Source organism: Sapajus apella, unplaced genomic scaffold, assembly GCF_009761245.1.
Source record: "Sapajus apella isolate SASKATOON/1434 unplaced genomic scaffold, GSC_monkey_1.0 scaffold33, whole genome shotgun sequence".
NCBI lineage: Eukaryota > Metazoa > Chordata > Mammalia > Primates > Cebidae > Sapajus > Sapajus apella.
In genome coordinates this window covers 13,831,481-13,858,289 of record NW_022436973.1, presented here as the reverse complement: position 1 = coordinate 13,858,289, position 26,809 = coordinate 13,831,481, and the positions used below count along the sequence as shown (strand labels likewise).

The 26,809-nt window shown below is 36.2% G+C and overlaps 1 long non-coding RNA gene across 1 annotated transcript; it reads left to right on the top strand.

Moving 5' to 3' along the window:
* Positions 1-3,215: 3,215 nt before the first annotated feature.
* Positions 3,216-26,354, top strand: LOC116562903. Its single transcript, XR_004274127.1, has 3 exons — positions 3,216-3,295; positions 24,972-24,978; positions 26,344-26,354. It is a non-coding gene; the product is annotated as an uncharacterized LOC116562903 (long non-coding RNA).
* The last annotated feature ends 455 nt before the right edge of the window (positions 26,355-26,809 follow it).

Genomic DNA, 26,809 nt, shown 5'->3' with positions numbered 1-26,809 from the left:
GGACCAAACTAACAAAAGAAAGGGAGTTGGGAAGACATATGCAACAGGAGACAGCCTATGCATCAGAACCAGGATGGAGAAAAAGAAAACAGAAGTCACAAGTAAGGAAAATAAGTTTGTAAGTATATTTTTTAAGTTTTAGGAGGATTTTTGTTCTTTTTAAACTGCTATAACTATAACCAAGCATGTCACAATCCAATACTGGTGTCAATCTAAGAAAAGAATCACTATAGAACCACTGTCTTTTAAAGTCCACCTGAAATTATGGTAATAAAAATGATTAGAAAAATTTCTTCACTTGGCTCACTGAGCAATCTTTTTGCTCAGCTTTCCCTTTTAAATAACTTTTTATTATAAAAATTTTTTACATATGTAAAATTAGAGTGAATAATAATGAACCTCCATCTAATTAGTATCCAGCACCAACAATTATCAAACATTTCTATACCTCTACCATTGCCCATTCATACTCATACCCACTGCTCTTCCCATTTCATCCCGTTTTAGACTGTTTTATACAAATCTCAGTTATAGTATCATCTTGAATATGTCAGATAAAGACTCTATTTAAAACATAATCAAAATATCATTACTATCCCTGAAGAAATATCAATAATATATTAATATTACCCAATCACCAGGATTAAAATGTATTTGACTGTTTAATATTTTTAAAATGCTTGTTTGTACAAAGCAAGATCCAAGGTGGTCCTTATATTACATTAGTTGTGCCATATCTCTTAATCTCTTATATCTCTCTATATCTCGTATATTTTTTTGCAATGTGTAGTTTCCTCATCATCTCTTTTGTTTCTTTGAAACACATCTTAAAGAAACTGGGAGTTTGACCAGTAGAAGTCTTCACAGCAGCATTTGGATAATTGCACCTTTAGGGTGTATTTTAACATGTTCCTCTGTTTTCTGTAGTACCTGTTCTTTTCTTCCTCTCTTTTTTTTTTTTTTTTTTTTTTTTTTGAGACAGAGCCTCACTATGTCGCTCAGGCTGGAGTGCAGTGGCACAATCTTGACCCACTACAACCTCCCCATCCTGGGATCAAGTGATTCCTCTAACTCAGCCTCCTGAATAGTCGGGACTACAGGCACTTTCCCCCATGCTGAACTAATTTTTTTTTGTATTTTTAGTAGATATGGGGTTTTGCCATGTGGGCCAGGGTGGTCTCATCTCTTGGCTTCAAGTGTCTTGGCCTCCTGAAGTGCTGGGATTACAGGCATGTGCCACTGCGCTCAGCCACTTGTACATTTTTAATAAGACCTAGGATCATGATTAGATTCACATTTGATATTTTTGACAAACATACCTCACAGGTGTTTTTTTTATCTCTTCCATGAGTGATCCAAAAATATCTGATTGTCTTCCTTTTTGTTTTTTCAAAGGATATTAAATCCATCATTTGTTATAGATTATAAAATGGTAATATTCTAATTCTATTTCTCCAGAAAATTTTCTTGTATTATTTCTTAGTGTGTGAAACAATTTGTATAGCAAAGGTAGAACAAATGTTTATTTTTGTTTACCAATTTTCCAAACAATAGAAACAATTTACAAACAAATTGTTTCCTAGCATCTTCCAAATATGAACAGTATATTTATTTGTATTTTTAGGAACTCATGAATTTAAATATATTTGATGTTTTTCAATTCATTGGAAGTATTATTCACACTGAGATTCAAACTGTTCGCCTACTGGCCAAATTGTTTTTTGGACATTAATCTCTGTATCCATTTGACATGACACAAATAATGTTTGATAACTTTTTTCCCTTTGTTTTCTTTTTAACTTTTTATTTTAAAATAGTTATAGACTCATATGAAGCTGGAAAAAAAAAAACCACAATGCTTTCCTATACCCATTACCGGCTTCCCACAGAAGTAACATCTTACATAACTATGGTATATTATCTAAACCTGGAAATTGAAACTGGCACAATACAATTAATTAGACTATAGCACTTAATTGAGTTTCATCATTGTACGTATGCAGTCCTCTGTGTGTGTGTGTGTGTGTGTGTGTGTGTTGTTCTATGACATTTTATTACATGTGTGATAAACCACCAACATATTTTGTAACTCCCTTGTTTTCTCGTATAACATGAAATTCTACAAGTATCTTTTACATTTCCTGTCTTAGTCCTAAGGTTAGCTATTTCTTGAAGATGTCATGGCTGCTTGCAGTGGGGCATGGTATGCAGAAACCATAGAATGGAATTTATTAGTTTTTATTTTCTTTGGCTTGGCCATGGTATCTAGAACTGATCAGTGTACAACATGTGGAAAACCTTACACACACACACACACACACACACACACACACACACACACCATGACTACACACACATCATGACTTCTAATTGATAATTCCAAGTCAAATTCAGGACTGTAGAGATTTTACTTAATTTCAACAATGTTATATTTCTATTTTCTTCATCCTGTGCCAAAAAAAATCTCTTTTCTCAATCCCATCAAGATAATTTCAATTCACTTTATTCCACAGGATTCACAGAACATTGTCAGAATAGTAATGCCATTACTACTACCAAAACAATTATTATTTAAAACAGGCTAAGCTTTAAAACATTATTGTTTTATTTGTACATAGGATAGATCCCAATAGTGATGTACAATTCAGAAGTTACTTTGAACAGTTTCTTTCTGTACAGTTACATTGGAAGCTTGATGTACAGTTTGTTGTTGCATTTGTTTTATTTGATATTCAAATTTTGGAAACTGCTTGTAAGTCTCAATTGTATTTAATAGAAATGTAAAATACTTACCTGATTACAAAGCCAATTTATAAAATAGGGTATATGCAGAATGACATGGTTTGACTATGTTCTCACCCAAATCTCATCTTGAATTCCTATATGTTGCGGGAGGGCCCTGGTGGGAGGTAGTTGAATCATGGAGGCAGGTATTTCCCATGCTTTTCTCATGATAGTGAGTAAGTCTCACGAGACCTGATGGATTTAAAAATGGGAGTTTCCCTGTACAAGCTCTCTCTTTGCTTGCTGCCATCCATGTAAGATATGACCTGTTCCTCCTTGCCTTTCACCATGATTGTGAGGCTTCCCTGGACACATGGAATTAAAAGTCCATTACATCTCTTTCTTTTGTAAATTGTCCAGTCTCAGGTATGTCTTTATCAGCAGTTTGAAAGCAGACTACCAGTATAATGGGGTGGTGATGTAGATATCTGAAAATGTGGATGTGATTTTGGAGCTGGGTAACAGGGAGAGTTTGGAACAGTTTCGAGGGCTCAGAAGGAGACAGAAAAATGTGGGAAAGTTCAGAACTTCCTAGAGACTTGTTAAATGATTTTGGCAAAAATGCTGATAATAAAATGGACAATGAAATCCAGGTTGAGGTAGTCTCAGATGAAGATGAGGAATTTGTTGGGAACTGAAGCAAAAGTGACTATTGTTATGTTATATCAAACAGACTGGTGGCATTTTGCCCCTGCCCTAGAGATTTGTGGAACTTTGAACTTGAGAGAGATGATTTAGGGTATCTGGTGGAATAAATTTCTAAGCAGCAAATCATTCAAGATGTGACTTGGGTACTGTTAAAGGCATTCAGTTTTATAAGGGAAACAGGGCAGAAAAGTTCAGAAAATTTGAAGCCTGATGATATAGTAAAAAAGAAAATCCTATATTCTGAAATTAAAGCTGGCTGCAGAGACTTGCATAAGTAGTGAGGAGCAGAATGTTAATCCCCAAGACTGGGGAAAATGTCTCCAAGACATTTCAAAGACCTTCATGGCAAATCTCCTGTCATAGGCCCAAAGGCCTAGGAGGAAGAAGTGGTTTCGTGGGCTGAGCCCAGGGTCCCTGTACTGTGTGCAGTGTGCAGTCTACTGAGTTGGTACCCTGCATCCTAGATGCTCCGGCCATGACCAAAAGGGGCCAAAGTTGAGCTAGAGTTTGACTAAAATGGGCCAATGTAGAGCTAGAGTTGTAGTTTCAGGGGGTGCAATCCCCAAGCCTTGGGAGCTTTCACGTGGTGTTGAGCCTTTGAATGCACAGAAGTCAAGAATTGGGGTTTGGGAAACTTTGCCTAGATTTCTGAAGATCCAGAGAAATGCCTGGATGCCCAGGCAGAAGTTTGCTGCAGGGGTGGGCCCTCATGAAGAGCCTCTGCTAGGGCAGCGTGGAAGGGAAATGTGGGGTCAGAGCCCCCACCCAGTGTCCCTGCTCGGGCACTGCCTAGTGGAGCTGTGAGATGAGGGCCACCATCCTCCAGACCCCAGAATGGTAGATCCACTAACAGCTTGTACCGTGCACCTGGAAAAGCTGCAGACACTCAATACCAGCCCATGAAAGCAGCCAGGAAGGAGGCTGTACCTTGCAAAGCCACAGGGGCAGAGCTGCCCAAGACCGTGGGAACCCACCTCTTGCATTGGCCGGACGTGGATGTGAGATATGGAATCAAAGAAGGTCATTGTGGAGCTTTAAAATATGACTATCCTGCTGGATTGTGGACTTGCATGGGGCCTATAGCCCCTTTGTTTTAGCCAATTCCTCCCATTTGGAATGGCTGTATTTGCCAATGCCTATACTTGCATTGTATTTAGAAAGTAAATAACTTGTTTTTTATTTTACAGGTTTATAGGCAAAAAGAACTTGCCTTGTTTCAGCTGAGACTTTAGGCTGTAGACTTTCAAATTAATGCTGAAATGAGTTAAGATATTGAGGGACTGTTGGGAAGGCATGATTGATTTTGAAATTTGAGGACATGAGATTTAGGAGGGGCCAGGTGTGGAATAACATGTTTTGACTGTGTCTCCACCCAAATCTCATCTTGAATTCCCACGCGTTGTGGGAGGGACCCTGTGAGATGTAGTTGAATCATGGGGGCACGATGAGAGTTTCTTTCTCTGTGCAAACTCTCTTTGCTTGCTGCCATCCACGTAAGATGTGACTTGTACTTCCTTGCCTTCCACCGTGATTGTGAGGCTTCTCTAGCCATGTGGAACTGTAAGTCCATTAAACCTCTTTCTTTTGTAAATTGTTCAGTTGCGGGTATGTCTTTGTCAGCAGCATGAAAACAGATTAATACACAGGGTAGTCTGGTTTCTATCTCTTTTCCAAAATTCAGTTTGTTCACTATTTGTATTTGTAGTATATGGCATTCTCTCGCTCTCTCTCTACACACACACACACACACACACCCCTCCTTATACAATGTACACATACACGCTGATAAATATACATACATATGTGTATATGTATTTATATATATTCTAATATCTTTAATATCTCAATATATCTTTACAAAATATTTAGACTCCACATTTTAAAAAATTGTCCATTATTTCCTAACTCTGAGCAACTGTGAATTTAACTAGCTATATTTTATTCCCATGGGTCTCCTTGTAATATAGCATTCTTTATTCAAAGTGTAATAACATAACATCAATCTGCCATATTATTTCCTTAGTTGCAAAAGTCTGGGCTTTGCATGACTCCATCAGTGTTTTGTTCAATTGTTTTTCTTTCAATAATAGATAGACTATACAGGCATTGTTTCTCAACCATCACTTCTAAAATGCAACCTGAACCTCAAAATATGCCAAGGTAATTTTTTTAAAGAGATAAAATAAATATCTATGATAATACTATAAAAAAGACAGAAATTGTTTATGTACAGTGAAACTAAATAATTTCAATGAAGAATGGTAATATGAAGATATCAAACAAATTGTCAATTTCTCCAAAAACTACTAACAAAAGCAGCCTAAAGTTACCAGGTAGAGTGGAAAAGACTGAAACACTGAAAACAGTTCTGTAACTACTAAGGAGAGGCCATTGAGCCAAAATAAACAAACAGTAATTTACCAAAACAAAGGTCATGAGCCTCAGAATTTTATTGCAAGACAGGAGTGATTTATTTCCCCCAGATGGGATAACTTCTAACTGCTGAGAGGTAAGACTGTTGGATTCCTTGCCTCACTTTCCAGACATTTCCAAAATTGTTTTGAGACTAATGGCCTTCTTGTAAAGCAGGCATCAAGAGCAAACTTCAAAGAGGGCATCTGTGAATAAATATCACAATAACAAGAAGTAAAATCATAAAAAATAAGGGAAGAAATATAAAAAACCAAACAGCAGTTACAGGAATATGCGTCAAAGGAGCAATTAATTTAGCCAGCAGAACACTTAAAACAAATATTTATTTAGAAAAAGAAACGTAGTTACTACAGGAAAACAGTATTAGATGCCAGACAATATAAACTCAAAGTCTGTGCTTTTAACCATCATGTAATTCTGCTAAATAAAACTGAAAAAAAGGAAGAAACAAAGACAAACATAGAAGTGAATGTGTTAAGAAATAGAAAATGTGAAAAATAATACATTCAAAGATTGTTTCTTTGAATGAATTAGATATATTAAACACTAACATAAAATCAGAAAAAAATGAAAATGCAAACAATCCAAATTAGAAATAAGAACAAGGAATTAGCCAAAAGCTAGAAGACATTAAGAAAATCATAAAGGAATAGCTTCCTCAACTATACAAATAAGTTTGAAAGTCTGGTTGCAATGGAAAATATAAATTATTACAATTTGATTCAAGATAAATAGATAACCTTAAGTAGGCCATCAGCCATAGGTTAAACAATTGTGAATGTATTCTATATAATATGTCTCTGGAAAAAAAAATGTCAGGGTCAGATGGTTTCACAGGTTCAATTTTACTAATATTTCAAGGAGTATTTAAATCCAATTTTATTCAAGTGATTTCATATAATACAGAAGTAAGAAAAGCTTCCAAATATTTTTTTAGGATAGTATACAGGCCACCACCTTCAAAAAATGAAAGGGATAAAAATAACACATAGACCCACACAATTACAGACCAAAATCCAGGCTATTCTCAATACAAAGCAAATAATCTCTTTAAAAGCAGAGATTACTGCTTCTAAAACAGTGTTCCTCTCCTCTTACCAGATCTCCCCAACAGATCCCTGTAAAACCCAGTCTGTAGAGTAGCTAACAAGGCCCTCTGTGACCTGCTCACTCTATTCTAGCCAGATGCAGGTACCCTCCTATCTGAGGTCTTTTATCATCTGGAGCTTCGTCTGGAAGAATTTTTCCCTGTATATCCTCCTGGCTAATGTCTTTGTCAAATCTCACCTTTTGTAAATGAGCTCTGCCCTAATTATTCCTAATCGTTCTATCTAAATTAGCAAACAGTTCCCATACTGTCTCTGGATCCCTCTTCCCTGCTTCTATTTGTTTCTGATAGTAATAATCACTTTGCACTGTCTTACGTAAATGACCTGACTATTCTTTGTCTAGCCCTATCAGAATGTTAAGTTCCAGAAAGTGAAGTCATTTTTATCTGTTTTGTTCGTTGATGTATTCCAAGCATCTAGATAGTGCTGGGACATAATAAACTCTCATTATGTATTTATTTAATTAATTGATTGATTTTAAAAAGTTATTTCTACTATTTCTTTGTTCTCTTTTTTTGAAATTCAAGTTTCATTATTTATATATTTACTATTATTTATATATTGAACCTCTTGGAGTGAGGCACTAATTTTCCTGTCTTTTAAAAAACATTTTAAAAATGTTTTCCTTCTGGTTCTACTTTCTGAAATTATTCTTAAACGTCCTCCTCTAGTCTTTGAATATGCTTCTTTTTGTTCATTTCTGCTGTAATATTTTTAATTTTCAAGGACACTCTAGTGCTTTCCAATTTTTCTTTTTTACATAGCATTCTCTTCCTATTTCCTGGATATCATATCTTTCTTAATCTTTCTGAATAATATGCTAAATGTAGGATTTTAAGGGGAGCTTTTTTTTCAACACATTTTATAATTATAGAAACAAAAAAGGAACTGATAACAGTGAAATCCTATTGGAAGTAGGAGCTAGGGGAGGGGAGTCTTTCATTTTTCATTTTATATCCATTAGGACTATTTTCATCTCTTGCATTATGAATGTATTACTTTTATAATTATATTATTGATAATAATAATGAGAAGATAGAGGAGAAGGAAAAGGAAAAGTCATTAATTAGATAAGCACTGTGACCTTTGACCAATGCCTTTATAATATTTTTGCAGCATCAAGAAAAGAAGTACCACTACCTATCGGCATAATACCTACAAATACATAACACATAAAAGGAATACCTATCAACATAGACTCAGACAAAATTCAAGTTTCATCAGGCACCTTAATGCCCGTCTGCATTCTATAGTAGTTCTTCAATGCATAATTTAGATTCCCTGTAATGAGTTCTACTAACTGATGTGTCTACTCATCCTTATCTATTGCAGAGTATGACTATGATGAAGGATTTTAATGTGATCTGGAATTTTATTCATCTGTAGCTATGCTACTTGTGTCTTACAGGGCAATGTAGCCTATCTTTGGCATCCTGTGCAGGAATCTGAAGGTTAAACTTTCTTTCAGTTATCCTTATTTGGTAGTTTCTACTTTGGCTATTGGGCCCAGTCTGTTTGCTATTTGACTACTGGGCCCCAACTATGTGCTTGCATAAACCTTAAGTGTTTTCTTTGCGAATATGAGCTGGGAAGCTGAGCCATCACTTCCAGAGAAGGTGATTTAAGCTTTATATCCAAGTTTGGACAGTTTGGACCAAGCTCAGATGTACCATGTTTGGGGCCGTTTAGGGTAGGCCTTCCTCGCCTAAACTCATATTCCTGTGCCAGTTTCCTTACGTAGATATTATGAAGGCCCCATATTATGAGCAGAAGATACCAGAGAATTGCTTTTGCAATTCTCCACCTAGCTGAGGGGCCCCAAAAGAGGACTGGTCATGTAACATTAAGAGCTGATTTTTCACTGAGATTTCACTCCAGACCTTGGGCTTCCACTTGCCCTGCCAGCTTCAGGGCGCAGGGCCTTATGCAGACTGACATTGATTCTAGAGTATACTTCCTTATGTCTCTTTTTTTGTCCTTTTCTGTTTTCCACAGTACAATCTGCAGTTAGTTCCTCCTCATCATCACTGAAGGGTTTATTTACGTATACTATTGGTGGCACTGAGAAGTAGAAACAATTGATACCCTCTTGCCAACACATAAAATGAATGCTATCTTTTGGGATCTTGATCTCTGTTAACTGTTCATGTATGCAATAAATATTCATCATCAGTTACTTCATGCTATGCACCCATCTAAGCCTGGGAATATTTTGGTTAATGAAACAAAATCCCTGCTATCACAAAGTATATATTTTACTAAGTATGCTCTCATAATCAAAAACTTTTAATAGCATATAGTATTTCCCATTCCCAAAGGAATTATCTATTATCTTTAAACATGTGCTTGGAGACAAGGTTTCATTCTGTTGACCAGACTGGAGTGCATGGCATGATCATTGTTCACTGCAGCCTTAAACTCCTGGGCTCAAGTGATCCTCCCACCTCAGCCTCCTAAGTACCTTGGACTACAGAAGTGAGTCACCATGCCCAGCCAAATATGTGCTCATGAGCACTCAAAAAGTATCCAAGATTTTAAATATTTTAAGAAATTAAGTCAAATAATAACAGATTAGGACAATCTATTATGATCGATTATAGGAAAAGTGGTATTGGTAGAATGTAACTTTAAAAATAATAAGCATTTCTTGTTAGATTATTTTTACTGTCCTAAGGCACACTGTTAGAGTGGACAAAGCCTGGATTTGATACCAAAATACATAGGTTCAAATTCTATCTCTGCTCTCTCCTGTGGCATGCTTGTCATAAAGCTATTTAACTACTTTAAGCATTAGTTCCTCTCACACTTTAAGAGGATTCTAATACCCATTGAGTACCACAGGGACATGTTCAGAAGCCTAAGCAAGCTTGTGTAAAATAAGGGCTCCGCATATGGGTGCTCGCTCTGTGAAAAGGATAAGAGATGGGTACCCTCAGCAAAGCCTTTGATCCCAGCAGGAAGCACCCAATGTCCAGAACTTCCACTAATGGCGGGCTGTGCCTATGCCCTGTGGGAGGGGCAGCTTAGGGCAGATAATGAAACCCACTCAGTGCCAACATCCTGCAAGTTCAGGAGACGTGGGGTTTGGCCACATCACAGCTGGACATCCTAATGCATGAAGCCTTCACTGGAGCCCTTTTCTGATGAAATGGCTATCATTCATTCACCATGGTGTGTCTGAAATGAAAGCATATACAAACTTCGTGCAGATCCTTTTAATGATAAACTCCAATGTCCTCAGGCAGAAGACTGGGCAAAGACACTTTGGTGAAACCCGAGGAGAGACCTGCAAAATTACAGGCAATCCTATGCTACATTGTGCTAAAGTTGCTTGGGAACAGACATGTGTTTTACAGATGCTTAAATTATTGTTCATTTTTATAAAAGTGAATTCTATTCTCTTTGTTTCTCTAATTGAAAGAAGAAAAGTAAATTATCTAATTTAATTCAGAGTTAGTCAAAAAGTAAAGGGTCCATCAAAATGATGGCATTGTTTTTATTTAGGATGAAGTAAAAAGGGACAAGTCCAGAGACATAAATTTGGGGTTTTTTGAATTGTAACTGGGTTTACAGAAGAACAGTGATGAGGTTTGATTTCTATAAGCTTCAAAGAGAAGATTATAGGAAACAAACCAAATAAAATCGATATGAAAAGATGATACAAAGCACCATTCATTGCTTGAAAAGAGCTGAGTGATATATGGATGTAGCATCTCAAGGTAGAGGTAATGATTTGAGTCCGTTATTTCTCTTCTACCAGGAAAAGAGAGAAAGAGATGATAAAAGAGATAAATAAAAATTCCCACATGATATTTATTTTGTATTAAAATTGGGGAAAAACAATCTTTGAAATTATTTACTTAACTCAATGGTGGATATAATTATTTAGAGATGTTGACAACAAAAATGTATTGTACATTGGAATATCAGGGCTTTGTAATGATAGATAGCATATCCTAAAAACATTAGATTTTTTATCACAATGTTACCTAACATCCTTGTGAGGAAAAAACTTATTCCTCGAAAAAATCTTAATTTTCACATAACAATTAGAACCTTTGGTAAATTAGGTCAATAAAGTTACTGGGTCCTATTTTGATTGGCTTATGACAGTCTCAGTCTGAATGACTCAACCTGCTTGAAATGGTAAAGTTCATTTTAAATAATAGTAAGAATTTCCTAGTGGCAGAGCTCATTAGTGAGCCAGTCCTCTTCGAGTGGGAGAAGACTTCAGCTCAAGCTATTGGAATAGAGTGAAAACAAAGAAACAAAGCTTTCCCCTGCCAAACCCGATAAAAAGCATTTTTGAAAATATTTGAATACATAGTAATAAAAATATTTGTAGTTGTTGTTTGTAATAATTTATTAAAGAAACATACACAGTAGAAAATTAAAACCTCAGTTTGATCTTTTATGCATTTGTGTATGTATGTGTGAATAGATAGATAGAGAGACGAATGGATGGATGGGCGAACGGACAGATGGACAGGCAGATAGATAGATAGATAGATAGATAGATAGATAGATACATACATACATACATACATACATACATACATAATACATACATAGATACATAGATAGATGCAGATATACACTTTCTTTTCTTTTGCCCTTTGTGTGGCGGGATAGGTTTTGTTGAATAATTCTTACCGATGCAAAGTTTAATTGCTCTTCTTTATTCAAGTTATTGGGATTTGTGGACTAGATAGGAGAAGGAAACCTATAATTTGCCATTGTCTAGATTCTTCTCAGTTGCTAAAGGATAGGTTCCTACTTTTGATGCCCTTTTGTCCAACTCAGCGCCTCAGTGAGTTTGGGGATGTGCATGATGATGACTGTATAATATAATGCTTCTCTAGGGGACAGTCATAAGATGCTAGGAGGACCCTAGGAGTCTTGCAGGTGGTCCATAGGAAGTTGGACAAGTTCACAAGAAAAAGTGACATAATGTTTGGCTTATGCACAGTTCAAATGCTTGAAATGTTAGATTGTCTTTAAATTTCACAGAAATCTTGCATGCATTTACCATTTTTCTCAAAGGTTTTGGATGTGCTTAAAAAACTGAGTTCGTCAGTACACTTTGACTAGCATTACATTAATAGAATGGTTCATCTTGACAATGATATTGTCAACATTCAAATAATAAAATCAGATGCATATGTATTGTTTTCATTTGTTAAACCGTCTTTGTTCTTATTAGTGTGTAACTGTTATATCCCCAATTGACAAAAATGAATAAATGACTCAGAAGTACTTCATTGGAGGTAATAGTACCATTAAAAACAAATGAAAGATTATATTTAGATGAGGTTATGATATATATAGTAAATAGGTCTTTATATGAGTACAGAATGTGACTATATATAGTATTGATAATTTCACTCATGTAGCTAAAAATTAAAAGGGCAAATGGGAAATATAATTGTTAATACCAAAAATTAAGATGTTATTGTATCACATCTCCAAATACACCTGCTGTGAAACTTTTGAAAATATTTGATGAAGCCTTCTAGATTCCCATGTCATTTTTAAATACATAAATGTAATGTGCACTTATTTCTCAGAACAAATGCAAATTAGCAGATCAGGCACAAATGGAAAATTTTATCTCTGAAGTCAAAGAAGAGATTAAAATGAGAGGTGCATAATTAAAACTTTTTCTTTATAGCAAAAACCAATATAAATCTTATTTCACCAAAGTGCTTGAAACAGTCAACCACAAAATTAGTGTCAAGTAAAAGAGCACAGAAAGAAAGCTGATTATGTCATTGCAAAAACAAACTGTTACCATAGTTCCTTTATTCGTTATATTATTAGATATTCCTTTATAATAGTAGACAGTTATGATTAATACAATTCCACTTTGACTCAAAAGCCTCAACTAAGGAGTTCTTCTAGCCTATCCTCAGGATGACTACCATGTCACATTTTACAACTTCATCTACCTCCTACAATCACAAAGTCATTATATTACAGAAACTGGTTAGGTAACCTGGTTAAATTTGTCTTCATCAACTCAATCCTCCCTTGAAGTTAACTATAATTCTAAATATTATTTTCTCCAAGTGAGTGCAAATTATATTATACCTTTGTAATCAAAACTATGCAAGAACCTTTCTTTAAAATTTATATATATTTTATTGCACTTTAGGTTCTGGAGTACATGTGCAGAACATGCAGGATTGTTGCGTAGGTACATACATGGCAATGTGGTTTGCTGCTTCCATCCCCCATCACCTATATCTGGCATTCTCCCCATGTTATCCCTCCTCAACTCCCTACCCCCGGCTGTTCCTCCCCTAATCCCTCCCAACAGACCCCAGTGTGTGATGATCCCCTCCCTGTGTCCATGCGTTCTCATTGTTCAACACCTGCCTATGAGTGAGAACATGCAGTGTCCGACTTTCTGTTCTTGTGTCAGTTTGCTGAGAGTGATGGTTTCCAGATTCATCCATGTCCCTACAAAGGACACAAACTCATCGTTGTTTATGGCTGCATAGTATTCCATTGTATATAATATGCCACATTTTCCTTGTCCAGTCTATCATTGATGGGCATTTGTGTTGATTCCATGTCTTTGCTATTGTAAACAGTGCCACAATGAACATACATGTGCATGTGTCTTTATATTAGAATGATTCATAATCCTTTGGATATATACCCAGTAATGGCATTGCTGGGTCAAATGGAATTTCTATTTCTAAGTCCTTAAGGAATTGCCACACTGTCTTCCACAATGGTTGAACTAATTTACACTCCCATCAACAGTGTAAAAGTGTTCCTATTTCTCCACATCCTCTCCAGCATCTGTTGTCTTCAGATTTTTTAATGATTGCCATTCTAACTGGCATGAGATGGTATCTCAATGTGTTTTTGATTTGCATTTCTCTAATGACCAGTGATGATGAGCATTGTTTCATATGTTTCTTGGCCTCATATATGTCTTCTTTTGAAAAGTGTCCTTTCATGTCCTTCCCCCACTTTTGAGTGGGTTTGTTCCTGTAAATCTGTTTTAGTTCTTTGTAGATTCTGGTTATTAGCCCTTTGTCAGATGGATAGGTTGCAAAAATTTTTTCCCATTCTATTGGTTGCTGGTTTACTCTAATAATTGTTTCTTTGCTGTACAGAAGCTGTAAAGTTTAATTAGATCCCATTTGTCTAATTTGGCTTTTGTTGCCAATGCTTTTGGTGTTTTAGTCATGAAGTCCTTGCCTATGCCTATGTCCTGAATTGTTTTGCCTAGGTTTTCTTCTAGGGTTTTTATGGTGTTAGGTCTTGTTTAAGTCTTTAATCCATCTGGACTTAATTTTAGTGTAAGGTGTGAGGAAGGGGACCAGTTTCTCCTTTCTGCACATGGCTAGCCAGTTTTCCCAAAATCATTTATGAAACAGGGAATCCTTTCCCCATTGCTTGTTTTTGTCAGGTTTGCCAAAGATCAGATGGTTGTAGATGTGTGGCATTGCCTCCGAGGCCTCTGTCCTGTTCCATTGGTCTATATCTGTTCTGGTACCAGTACCATGCTGTTTTGATTACTGTAGCCTTGTACCATAGTTTGAAGTCAGGTAGTGTGATGCCTCCCGCTTTGTTCTTTTTGCTTAGAATTGACTTGGCTATGTGGGTTCCCTTTTGGTTCCATATGAAGTTTAAGGTGGTTTTTTCCAATTCTGTGAAGAAGGTCATAGGTAGCTTGATGGGGATAGCATTGAATCTATAAATTACTTTGAGCAGTATGGCCATTTTCACAATATTGATTCTTTCTAACCATGAGCATGGAATGTTTTTCCATCTGTTTGTGTCCTCTCTTATTTCCTTGAGCAGTGGTTTGTAGTTCTCCTTGAAGAGGTCCTTTACATCCTTTGTTAGTTGTATTCCTAGGTATTTTATTCTGTTTGTGGCAATTGTAAATTGCAGTTCGTTCTTGATTTGGCTCTCTTTAAGTCTGTTGTAGGTGTATACTTGTTATTTCTGCACATCAGTTTTGTATCCTGACACTTTGCTGAAATTGCTTATCAGTTTAAGGAGGTTTTGGACTGAGATGATGGGGTCTTCTAAACATACAATCATGTCAACTGCAAATAGAGACAATCTGACTTCCTCCTTTCCTAATTGAATGCCTTTATTTCTTTTTCTTGCCTGATTGCCCTGGCTAGAACTTCCAGTACTATATTGAATAGGAGTGGTGAGAGAGGGCATCCTTGTCTAACAATTTTCTTAGCTTCTTGGTCAAGAAGGAAATAGATGTTTACATTTTATATAATAACTTGATTGTTGAAAATTTGCCTTTTTGCCAACTTTATAATTTTATTTACTTTTGCAAAAGAATTTGATTATTCAAATGATGCAAGAGAATATAAAAACAAACAAAAAAAGAATAATTTGCAAATCTTAATGCAACCAGTAAGAACAAAGAATGCATTCTCAAGATGAAATATTCAGTCTTGCCCGCTTTGAGGAGGATGTAACTATTGACCCAAAACCCAACAGCACTAAAAGTTATCTTCACTGAAAGCCACCATTATGTTTTGAATCCATATCCAAATGAGAATATCAGATATTTCTGGTATTCAAATGATAATACTTGGTATTCTAATTTGCCTGAGAAATATCTTAGAAATACCTGAGAAATACCTGGTATTCTCATTTGAATATGGACTCAAAACATATGCTGCCATCCTTCATGACACATAAGTACGGGTTAGGATTTTCTACTTTTGTTTAAAGTATGTATAGTAGTGAAAAACAGAACCAAGTTGACAAATAAGGACCTATTTCTCAGGTTTTCTATCATCAATCTAAATGCAAAAATGTTGGTAAAAGTTTAAAAGAGTATTTTTACTCTCACTATGAAACCATTATAATTGAACTTGAAATTATTTATGTTATAGCTCTTTTTATATTTAGAAGTATAAAGATTTTTTTAAAACATGAAAATTTTGGGTCCATACGTATTCTGAATAATCATTAAACACTCAATGTAAAAAAAAAGACGATATCATTCTTAGAAATATTCAATCACTTAAGCATCGTCAAAAAAATTAATAATCATCAGACTTACTAATTGTACTGCCACTATTTAAATATGTAAAGTCAAATATATTTTATTTTAGCTATCCAAATTTGTTAATCAAAGTAGTGTAATCTTTATGAATTAAGAAAAAAATCAGAGAATTAGAACTGTAGACTCTTTCAGGTACCAGTAAATTTTTGGTAAATGAGATGTGTTTAAAATGAATACTGACCCTTACTGAGATATGTTAGTATAGTGAACACTTGACTCCCACCTTCTGTATTCCACCTACTGCCCAAATAACCCATTCTTCACCCTGACTTGACATTCAACCATTTCAACCACATTCATTCATTCACTTATTTGTACATAAAACATTTATCAATAGTAGCCATCCCAACAGAGATTATAACTCATTTTGGTTTTGATTTGCATTTCTCTGATGCTTAGTGATGTTGGGCACATTTTCATACACCTGGTGTCCACTTTTACATCTGTGGACACATATAATATTCAAGTCCTTGTTTTAAAAACATATATTAGCTATCAATCTCTTATTAGATAAATGGTTTTCAAATATTTTCTGCCATTGTACAGGTTACCTTTTCACTCTGTTGATTGCTTTCTTTGCTACATAGAAGCTGTTTTCCATTTGATGTAGTTCCATTCACCTGCTTCTGCTTTTGCTGTCTGTGCTTTTGGTGTCATACTCAAGCAGTCACTCTCTATGCAAAAGTCAAGAAGTTCTTCTCCTTCTAGGAGTTTCATAGTTTTAGGTCTTAATATTTAAGTCATTTATCTATTTTGATTTGATTTTTGTGCATAGTGTGATAATTTGATTCTTTGCATGTGATATCAAGTTTTCCCAGCATCATTTGTGGGAGACACTACCATTTCCCCATTGTCAAAGTTAAATTGACCATATATGTATGGCTACTATCAAAATATAACAAGTGTTTGTGAAGATCTCAAGAAATTGAAACCCTTTCATACTGTTGGTGAGAATGTAAAATGGTGCAGCCACTACAGAAAATAGTTTGGAGTTTCCTCCAAAAAAACTATCATATGATCCAGCAATCCTGCTTCTGGGTATATATTGTAAATAATTGAAATCAAAATCTCAAGGAGATACCTGCACTCCCATGTTCATTACAACATTACTCACAATAGCCAAGATGTGGAAAAAACTCAAATGTCCATTGACAGAGTAGTGGATTTTAAAAATTGTAGTATGTACATAGAATGAAACAGTATTCAGTTTTTAAAAAGACAGAACTCCTATAACGTGGAAGAACAAAGACTCTTCAGGATATGGTGATAAACTTAGAGTACATTATGCTAAGCCACTCACAGAAGGACAAATACTGCATGATTCCACTAATATAATGTACCTAAAATAGTCACACTCATAGAAGCATAGAATAGAATGATGATTTCCAGGGTCAGGAGACAGGGGAGATGGGAAGTTGTTGCTGTATGGGTATGAGGTTTCATTTACGCAAGATATTTAAGTTCTAGAGACCTGGTGTACAACACAGTGCCTATAGTCAGCAATATGTTAATATGCATTTAAACTTTGTTACAATAGTAGATCTTATGTTTTCTTACCACACATATAAAAACAACCAAAGGGGATAAAAAGACTACCAGTAAGCTTTTGGAGGTGTTGGATATGTTTAATACTTCAGTTGTGATTATGGTATCACAGGTGTGTATATGTTCCAAGGCATCAAATTGTATGCATAAAACATGTGCATTTTGTATGTCAATCATACCTCAGTAAAACTGTTAAAAGCATTTATTGAGCACTTACTATGTGTCAGACACTGTGTCAGGTACCAGCATACACATTGAACATAATAGATCAATGTTTCTGCCTTCATGGAACTTACATTCTAACGAAGGGAAGTAAAAAATAAGAAAACTAAATAAGTAAAAGTATAGTGTTATGGTTATTATGTTCAATTGTATCAAATATATTGTGAGTAGTTAATAAAGCAGGAGAGGGGATATGAAGTGTCAGGGGTACCCACAAAAGCCCTTACCGGGAAGGTGACTTTTTAAGAAAATGTAAAGGATGAAGTCAGCAAGCCACAGCTGCCATCTATGGAAAAGGTATATTAAGCCGAGGGAAGAGCAGGTGCAAAGACACTGAGGTGGGAGCACATGTGATTTGTTCAAAGAACTGTGAGAAGCTCACGGCCTGAGTGTAAAAGAGAGAGAGAGTGAGATCAGCAAGTAAAGGGTTGAGGCACTTTATACAGGGTTGTAGGGGTTTAAGAACGTTTGCTTTGATTCTAAATGACCTGAATTAGTTTTTAACCACGTCACTGTGACTTGCATGATCAGGGAGATCAATTCCTAGCTAATCCATGTAAGAAATAATAATCATCTGAACAGGTAATAGCAGTAAAGATAATAAAAAGTGGTTAAAATCTGGATATCATCTATTTTAATGCTAAATTCTTCAGGGTTTGGTGACGGATTCGATGTGAACTGCCAGGTAAAGCAGTGAATCAGGTTGACACAAAAGGCTTTCACCTGAATAATGGTAGTGTTGTTATTAATTGAGGACAGGAATATTTGCAAGTAGAGCTTAGAATGGGGAATTACAGGAACACTTATTTAAGCAAATTTTTAATGCCTACTAGACATTCAAGGGGAAGGAAGTGTTAAGTAGAAATTTGGATATTAATATCTAAAGCTGTGCGGTGGCAGGTAGGGGGAGAAGAAACAGCTGCTGTTATTAGTCAGGTATCATCTGCAATGATTCACACAGAATGGCTATTATCAGAAAGTCAAAAACAACAAATGTTGGTGTGGATGTAGAGAAAAGGGAACACTTATACACTATTAGTGGAAATGTAAATTAATTCAACCTCTACGTAAAACAGTATGAAATTTTTCAAAGAACTAAAAATAGAACTACTGTTAGGTCCAGCAATACCTCTACTGGGTATCTACCAAAGGGAAAAAAGAAATCATTATTTAAAAAGACACTTGCACTTGTATGTTCATTACAGTGCGGTCCACAATAATAAAGTCATAAAATTAACCTAAGTGTCCATCAGTGGTTGGCTGGATTTAAAAATGTGATATATATATATACACCATGAAATACTTTGCAACCATAAAAATAATAAAAACATATTCTCAAAAGCAACACGGATGGAGCTGGAGGCCATTATCCTAAGTGAACTAACTCAGAAACAGAAAACCAAACACTTCATCTCCTCACTTGTAAGTGGGAGCTAAACAATGAGTATACATGTTCATAAAGATGGGAACAACAGACACTGGGGACTCCAGAGGGTGTGGGAGGGAGGGTGGTGAGGGCTGAAAATTTTATCTATTGGGTACAATGTCCACTATATGAGTAATGGCTACCCTAGAAGCTCAATTCCCACCAGTATGCAACGTACCCATGTAACAAACGTGCACATGCATCCTATGAGTCTAAAATAAGATAAAATAAAACAAATAGTGCAAAAAAAAAAAAAGGAAAAGAAACTTGTATAATGCCTGCCTGTCTCCTTAAATCCTTGCTCTTTCTTCTTCCTCCCTTTTCTCCTCTGCAGAGACAGAGTTTATGTGTTTTCTTTTCTCAAACCTGTCCTTTAAAGGAACTCATTTGCACCATGTCCTGGCTTCGGACAGTCTGTCTTCACCTCAGGCCCAATTCACCTGGACCTCAGCACTCCTTCACTTTCCTCAAAAAAAAAAAAAAAAAAAAAAAAAGAAAAGAATAAAGAAAAATTTACCTGTGCCAAATATGGTAGAGAAAAATAGAACATTTCCTGAATCTTCCAAAATGAAAATGCAGCAGTGTCTGCATTTTCTTCCTATCCCTCATCAGCAATTTGCTCCAGACCCTCCTCCATCGCAGGTCCTAAGGTCCCCTCCTAGCCGGAGCCAAAACTCCCCTCCCCAAATTCCCCACTCTCCCTTTGGTCCCTATTATGCTAACACTCCAAGCACTTATTAAAGGAAATTTCCTGGTAAAGGAGGTCTGATTACCCACCCACCCATTATAGTAAGAAAGCAGGCAAGGGGAGGCTTGAGTGAGCTAAAACAAAACAACTTCCTTTTACTTGGTAGGAAAAGTATTTCTACTGGGTAATTTGTGATTTGGAGATTTTCTTGCTTCTAGGTCTAAATAATTGCGTAAACTCCATTTGTTTCATTTCAAATGTGGCTGTCATTTCCTGTCAGGAGGGAAACGAGAAACTCCTAATACACGTTCATCCCCTGATCACCTGTCAGCCTCACAGGAACAAGCATCTCATAATTTGTCCCTGCCCAGGCACTTCATCTTCAAACAGAAACTGCATCTTAATTATAGGCTTTAATGGGCTGTTTCACTCCAGGATCAATATGTCTGACAAAAAACATGCTTTGCTAAAAGCTCATTAATTCACATCCAACTAATTCAAGATTCGTGATGATTTTGGCAGGGACCATGCTGAAGTTTTACCTCTTATACTGCTGCTTGCAAAGGCTTAGCTTGGCCAATTAATTAGGGAGAACAGAATTGCCAAGGAAGTATTTACAGAACATCTATTTGCACGGAGATACTGGCTGTTTGTAGCTTCCAGACTGTTCAGCTCTTACCAGGCAACTCAATTTAATAATTATTTTTTATTAGCACTCTGGACTCAGAAACTGAAAAGTGTATTGTCTCAAAAAGCGTCTGCAGATGCACCGTATTAGCCCCTCGTGGCCTGTGCCTTTGGCACCTTACATGCATCACTCGTTTTGCCTCTCATTGCAGGTGCAGCTGTAGTGGACATTTTCATGTGGGGTCAGAGTCATCTCTATGGGCAACATCCAATCGCCAGCAAGGAATGTGAGCATCTCCTTGTTCTTTATCTCAGGACCTCCTCTGAACCCACAGGAAAAACAGGCTAGAAGTGTAGAGGGTTCATTTCTTCACAGGATAATGTTCTACCAAGAGGAACTAGTGTCAATATGGGTGAACACCTTGGAAGTTAATTCTCTAAGCTTTTCAGAAGTCCATGGACAACAGCTGTGACCGTGATCACGTGCACTGTTTTGGCTTTCGCTGCTTTCCCGTGTTACCCCTTTGCTTCAGGGTATTGCTTCCCAAATAAACTATCTGCCCCCAAAGTCACACTCTGTTTTCATGGGAAGCCAAGCTAAGGCACCCACTCCTCAAAACTTTTGTGTGAATCAATGTATTTGAGATGCTCACTCATTTCTTCACCCATTTGTTTTTTGATAAATGTATTCATTTCTTGTGCTTCTTGGGCTTAGGACTCTTGTGGTAGTAATGTCAAACAAACAATATCTACCTTCATTTTCTCCTTTTCTACCCTTATAGAACTCTCTCTTTTTGCTAATGTCTTTTTCTTGGGTTCTCATAATCTCCTCTACATCCTTCTACTCAGTTCCAATTTGTTCCCACTAATCTCATTTCTCTGCCTCCTCCTTTTCTTCAATGTCCATATAAATTATTCTCCCCAGCTTTATTCTCTGTATAGTGTTCTGTTTCTTAGCAAAGTAACCTCAACTAATGTGGTAGATGGATCCGTGTCAAATGACTTCCGTGTGTTTATGTTACTCCGAGAAGGTAAGGGACACGTGGTTATCCAGGACCTTCTAAGCAACTGAGCCTTTCCATGATTGCCCAAATTATGTCTAGATTTGATATCTCAACAATTCCTATCTTCTTCAACCTAAATTGTCTTAGCATTTGGAACATCAACATCATCTTTTTTTCCTCTGAGCTCCTTGGGTCTTTCTGCTTCATCTTTTAGGTCTCCTCTTCTTTCCATGTTTTAACTTCTTGTTACTCATAATGTGATCTGTGGATCAATAACATCTATAAAACCAGGATGTCTTTTTTATACATATAGAATTTTGGGTCCTACACCTGATCTACTGAACCACAGAATTTGCATTTTAAAAAGATTCCCAAGTGATTCATATGCATCTTAAAATTTTAGAAATGTCGTTGCAATTGATGGCGATTTCTTAGGTTTCCAGATGTGTTTCTGTTCCTCAATTTCTACATTCTTCTAAGAAACGTCTCTGTACTTCATAGCTCCAGATAGTGTCCATGAACTGATAGCTGCAATGACTTATTCCCAAGGCCTGGCGGGGAGGCTCACACCTGTACTCACAGCACTTTGGGAGGCCGAGGTGGGTGGATCACCTGAGGTCAGGAGTTCGAGACCAGCCAGCTAACATGATGAAACCCCGCCTCTACTAAAAATACAAAAAATAGTGGGGCATGGTGGTGCATGTCTGTAATCCCATCTACTTGGGATGCTGAGGCAGGAGAATCGCTTGAACTGGGGAGGCGGAGGTTGCAGTGAGCCGAGATCGTGCCACCGCACTCCTGCCTGGACGACACAGTGAGACTCCATCTCAAAAGTAAGTAAATAAATTAGAACTTATTCTCAAGTCTGATCTCTATTCCAGGCTTATGTTAATTTGTACAACTGGTGAACTGCCCACATGACAACTATATCTAGAAATCTCACAGATGAGCCCAAGTCAAGATATGGAAATGTGACGACTTCAATGAGGCTGTTGCTGGTTGGATTAACCTGGCTGCCTTTCTGAAGCATGTTCACAGGAGTGAAGCTGTTGCTGACAGGCTAGCCTGGAACTGATGTCAGTGGAAACCAATTTAAAACTGATACAGGTAGTTAAGGTTGCTATAGTCAAAAAACAATTGGTCATATTCTTTCTTGAATTTGGAGTCTAAGAACTCTTTATTCCCCCAAATTAATAACTCCATTAATACTTAGTCCCACAAAAAATACTTTGTGGTAGATAACTGTGTTACTTTTCCTGATCCCCTGTTCAGAGTAAACACAGCTATTCCTTTAATGCTGGGGGTATGTATCTGTGGCTGCAGCCCTTACTAGGAATTGTCCTGGGTTGTAATGTAAATGTAAAAATGTAAAAAATACATTTTTTTTTGAAAGGTAGGTCCCTTCACAGGGGGTAGATTAAGGTCAATGATGGACTGACATGGGGATAGAGGTCCAGCTCACTTGTTTCAAAATGAGATACCTCTAAAGGTCTCAATTCTAGTTTCAGAGCTCGCAGAGAACCAGCCGAGGCCTCAGTAGCAACCACACCATGGATCAGATTCTCTCTCTATCCAGTACTGCCTTCCTGACTTCCCCACAGATGTATCTCCTGAGAGCATTCCTGCATACAACTCCTGCAGGCAATGCTTCATCTCAGAGCCCATTTCCAAAATATATGTCTTAAGACACTGCTGCTTCTCCATTACTCCCCCTCTTACTGAGTACACCAATATTATCCTGTTGCCCCAGCCAGACAAGTGGGAATGATTTTTGACTTTTCTCTCCTCATTTTATTTAGCTCAAATACTAGGATGCCAACATTGCATTTATTCTGCATTTTTATCCTTATGATCATTGCCCTAGTTGAAGATTTCATTCATCTCTTACCTGGATAACTACAACAGCTCCTGACTTCTTTTCTCACTGCAACCAAATAATATTTCTAAATTTAAAAAAGGTCATATTATTTACAATTCTTCAGTAACATCCTATTCCCTGAGCATAAAATCTACACTTCTGAAGATACTGCATAACACCATTTGGCTCACTCAGCACTGGGCTTATGTGTCCCAGAGGAATCATTTCATTGTGTTGCCACAAGTTATCAAATTGTCTCCATACATGAAAGTAGCCTTTTTGATGCCAAGGATGGGTTTTTGTCTCTCAGTATCCTTCTAGCCTTGTTCAAAGTGTGGCCTCTAGTGGGAACCTGAGTGAAAGTTTCCTGCAGACATCTACTCAATTCTTCTAAGTAAATTATTTCTCTCCTCCCACCCATTCTACATTCACATTCACGGAATGAAATGAGATCACTGTTTGCTTATGTATCTAACCTGTCACTTACCTTTGCTTCTTAAGAACAACCATTTAAACTTGAGGGCACGATGATCCATCAGGAATTTGCTGGGGTGGCTGGTCAACCAGGATTTACAGCACTCTGCTGATGGGACTCTTTTTATGCGCCCTGTAAATTTTAGTTATCGCTACACTTGTCTGTGGCCAGCATGAACAAGGCTGGCTCCTTTTTGTAATTTCATAAGCACAATAAGATCATAAATTTCAAGCTGCCTTTTCACCCTGTTTTTTTTTTTTTTTTTTCCTTTTTCTTTCCAGTATCCTATTGCCTGAAGCATAATGGACTTTAAAAGGAAAATGTCAGCATTAACAGTCAGCCACTCTAAATGGACCAGGTAGTGCTGCTTCAAGGTTATTTGAAGGTCATCCCTACCTCATAACTGAAGACCTCAGACTGAAAAAGTGTAAGGATTTCTCTGTGACCAAGTAACCACGCCTTTTCAGAGCTGAAGGACAAGTATGTGGATGCGTATCCAAATGTTAGTGCCATCCTCATGCCTCACCCAGATGGTGACCAGTTTTGGAAAAACTGTACAAATAGTTTATATCACAGAAACTTGCTCAGCCTTCCTGGATAATAGTAGCCTTCTTTTACTTCAGTACTGCATAAATTTATCCCAACAACATAGTTTATTCTCACCCAAAATATTCTCAAAGATTGGAATGGTTTCTGTAATAAACTTAGTTATAATAATTATAGATTTACGGAATAATTGAGAAAAAATACAAAAAGGTTCTCATATATATGATACTTAGTTTCTCTTGTTATTTAACTTCTTACATATTGGTATGATACATTTGTTATGTATAATTAGCCAATATTATCTAAAGATCTTGATTTATATTTCTTTAGTTGTTTTGTTTTTGTTGTAGGTGATATTTTCTGTTTTTTGTTTTTTTTGGTCCATTTTGATGACCTGGGCAGTTTTGAGTAGTACTGGTTGGGTATTTTGTAGAATATCCTCAAATGAGATTTGTCTGTTTTTTTTTGTTGTTGTTGTTGTTGTTACTGTTGTTTTCTTTTTTCTTTTTTTTCCATATTTGACTGGCTGTTTAGGAAGACCACAGGAATGAAGTGTTATCTTATCATATCATATCAAAAGTACATGTACTACACAACATCACTATTGATGTTAACATTGATCACCTGGCTGAGATAGCATTTGTCAAGTTTTTTCAATGAACATTTACTCCTTTCTCTTCCTTTCCATATTATAAGTCATTGGAAGGGAATCATTATGTGCAACTCCTACATAAGGAGCAGAGGATTATGCTCCATCTCTTTGATAGCCAAGTATCTATATAAATCATTTGAAATTCTCCTGCATAGGAAATGTTTCTATTGTTAACCAATTATTTTTTATTCAACAATTTATATCAACATGGACTACTCTATGTGATACTGTAAGCAGATCTTATACTTTGGGTAATAATTGAATACCACTTATTCCTTGGTTTATTACTGGGATTTTTTCAGATATGGCCACTGGACTCAGCTGGCTCTTCTGTTTCATTAATATATTTCCATTACTGTGGGGTTTTCTTTGTTTGTTGAAGCACATCTTTACTTTCTGACCCTGCAAGATTCTCCAGGCTTATCTCCTGTCATAGTCATAGAATCAGCCATTTCTCTAAGGATCCCTTGTTCTTTTTATAGGGGGATGGCATTAGAAACTTAGATTTGAATATTAGATGTGCTTGCTGCTATTGGAATACTATTTCTTCTAAACCCTCTTTACCAACAGAATGAGGAAATATATTTGTGTATAATAACATGTGAATGTACATATATACATAATTATTCCTATGTGCAACCATCTGTGTCTATATTAAGCTAAACATGAGTTTATACTGATATTCTACTGTATGGATATGCAATCATTTGTTTTTGTATTTACCTGTTGAATTAGGTATTTTTTGTTTACTAGGTTGTATCTAGTTGTAGGAAATTTTTGTATTTGTTTTTGTATTTACCTGTTGAAGAAGGTATTTTGTATTTACTTGGTTGTATCTAGTTGTAGGAAATTATAAATAAAGCTGCATTAAACATTCATGTGTAGGTTTTTGGTCTTTGTGTGAACATGAATTTTCCAATCAGATTAGTAAATAAAGGCACAATTGCTGGGTTATGGTAAGATTATGCTTAGTTTTTCTAGAAATTGTTAATTTGTCTTCCAAAAGGCTATACCATTTTTATTCTCACTAACCTTGATGAGAGTTCTTAATGCCCTATAAACTTGTCAGCAATTAGTAATGTCATTTTTGGGTGATCATCCTAATTGGCTTATAGCGGTATCTCACTGTTATTTTCATTTGAAACTCTTTAATGATTAATAATGTTGAAAATCTTTACATATGCTTATTTGCAATTTGCATATCTTCTTTGGTGAAGTATTTGTTCAGATCGTTTCCATTTTTAATTGGGTTGATTTTTATATAGAGTTTTGAAAGTCCTTTGCATGTTTTGGATAGTCTTTTATCAAATAATTTTTGCAAATACTTTCTCCAGTCTGTGATTTGTCTTTCTGTTCTCTTAACGTCTTTCACAGATCAGAAGTGTTTTAATTTTAATACAGTCCAATTTAACATGTTTTCTTTTCTTTCACGGATCATGCTTTTGATGTTGTATCTAAAAACTCATCACTGAACCCAAGATCATTATGTTTTTCTTGCAGAAGTTGTATATTTTCCATTTTGCCTTTAATTCTGTGATTAATTTTTGTAACAATTGTTTGAGATATAATTAACATTGCATGCAATTTACCCATTTAAGCATATAATTAAAGGCTGCTAGTATATTGACAGAGCTGTGCGACCACCACCACAATAAATTGTAGAACATCATCAACACCCCAGAAGCAAAATTACCCAATTTTCCCCTACCTACTTCTCCTAGCTTTAGGCAG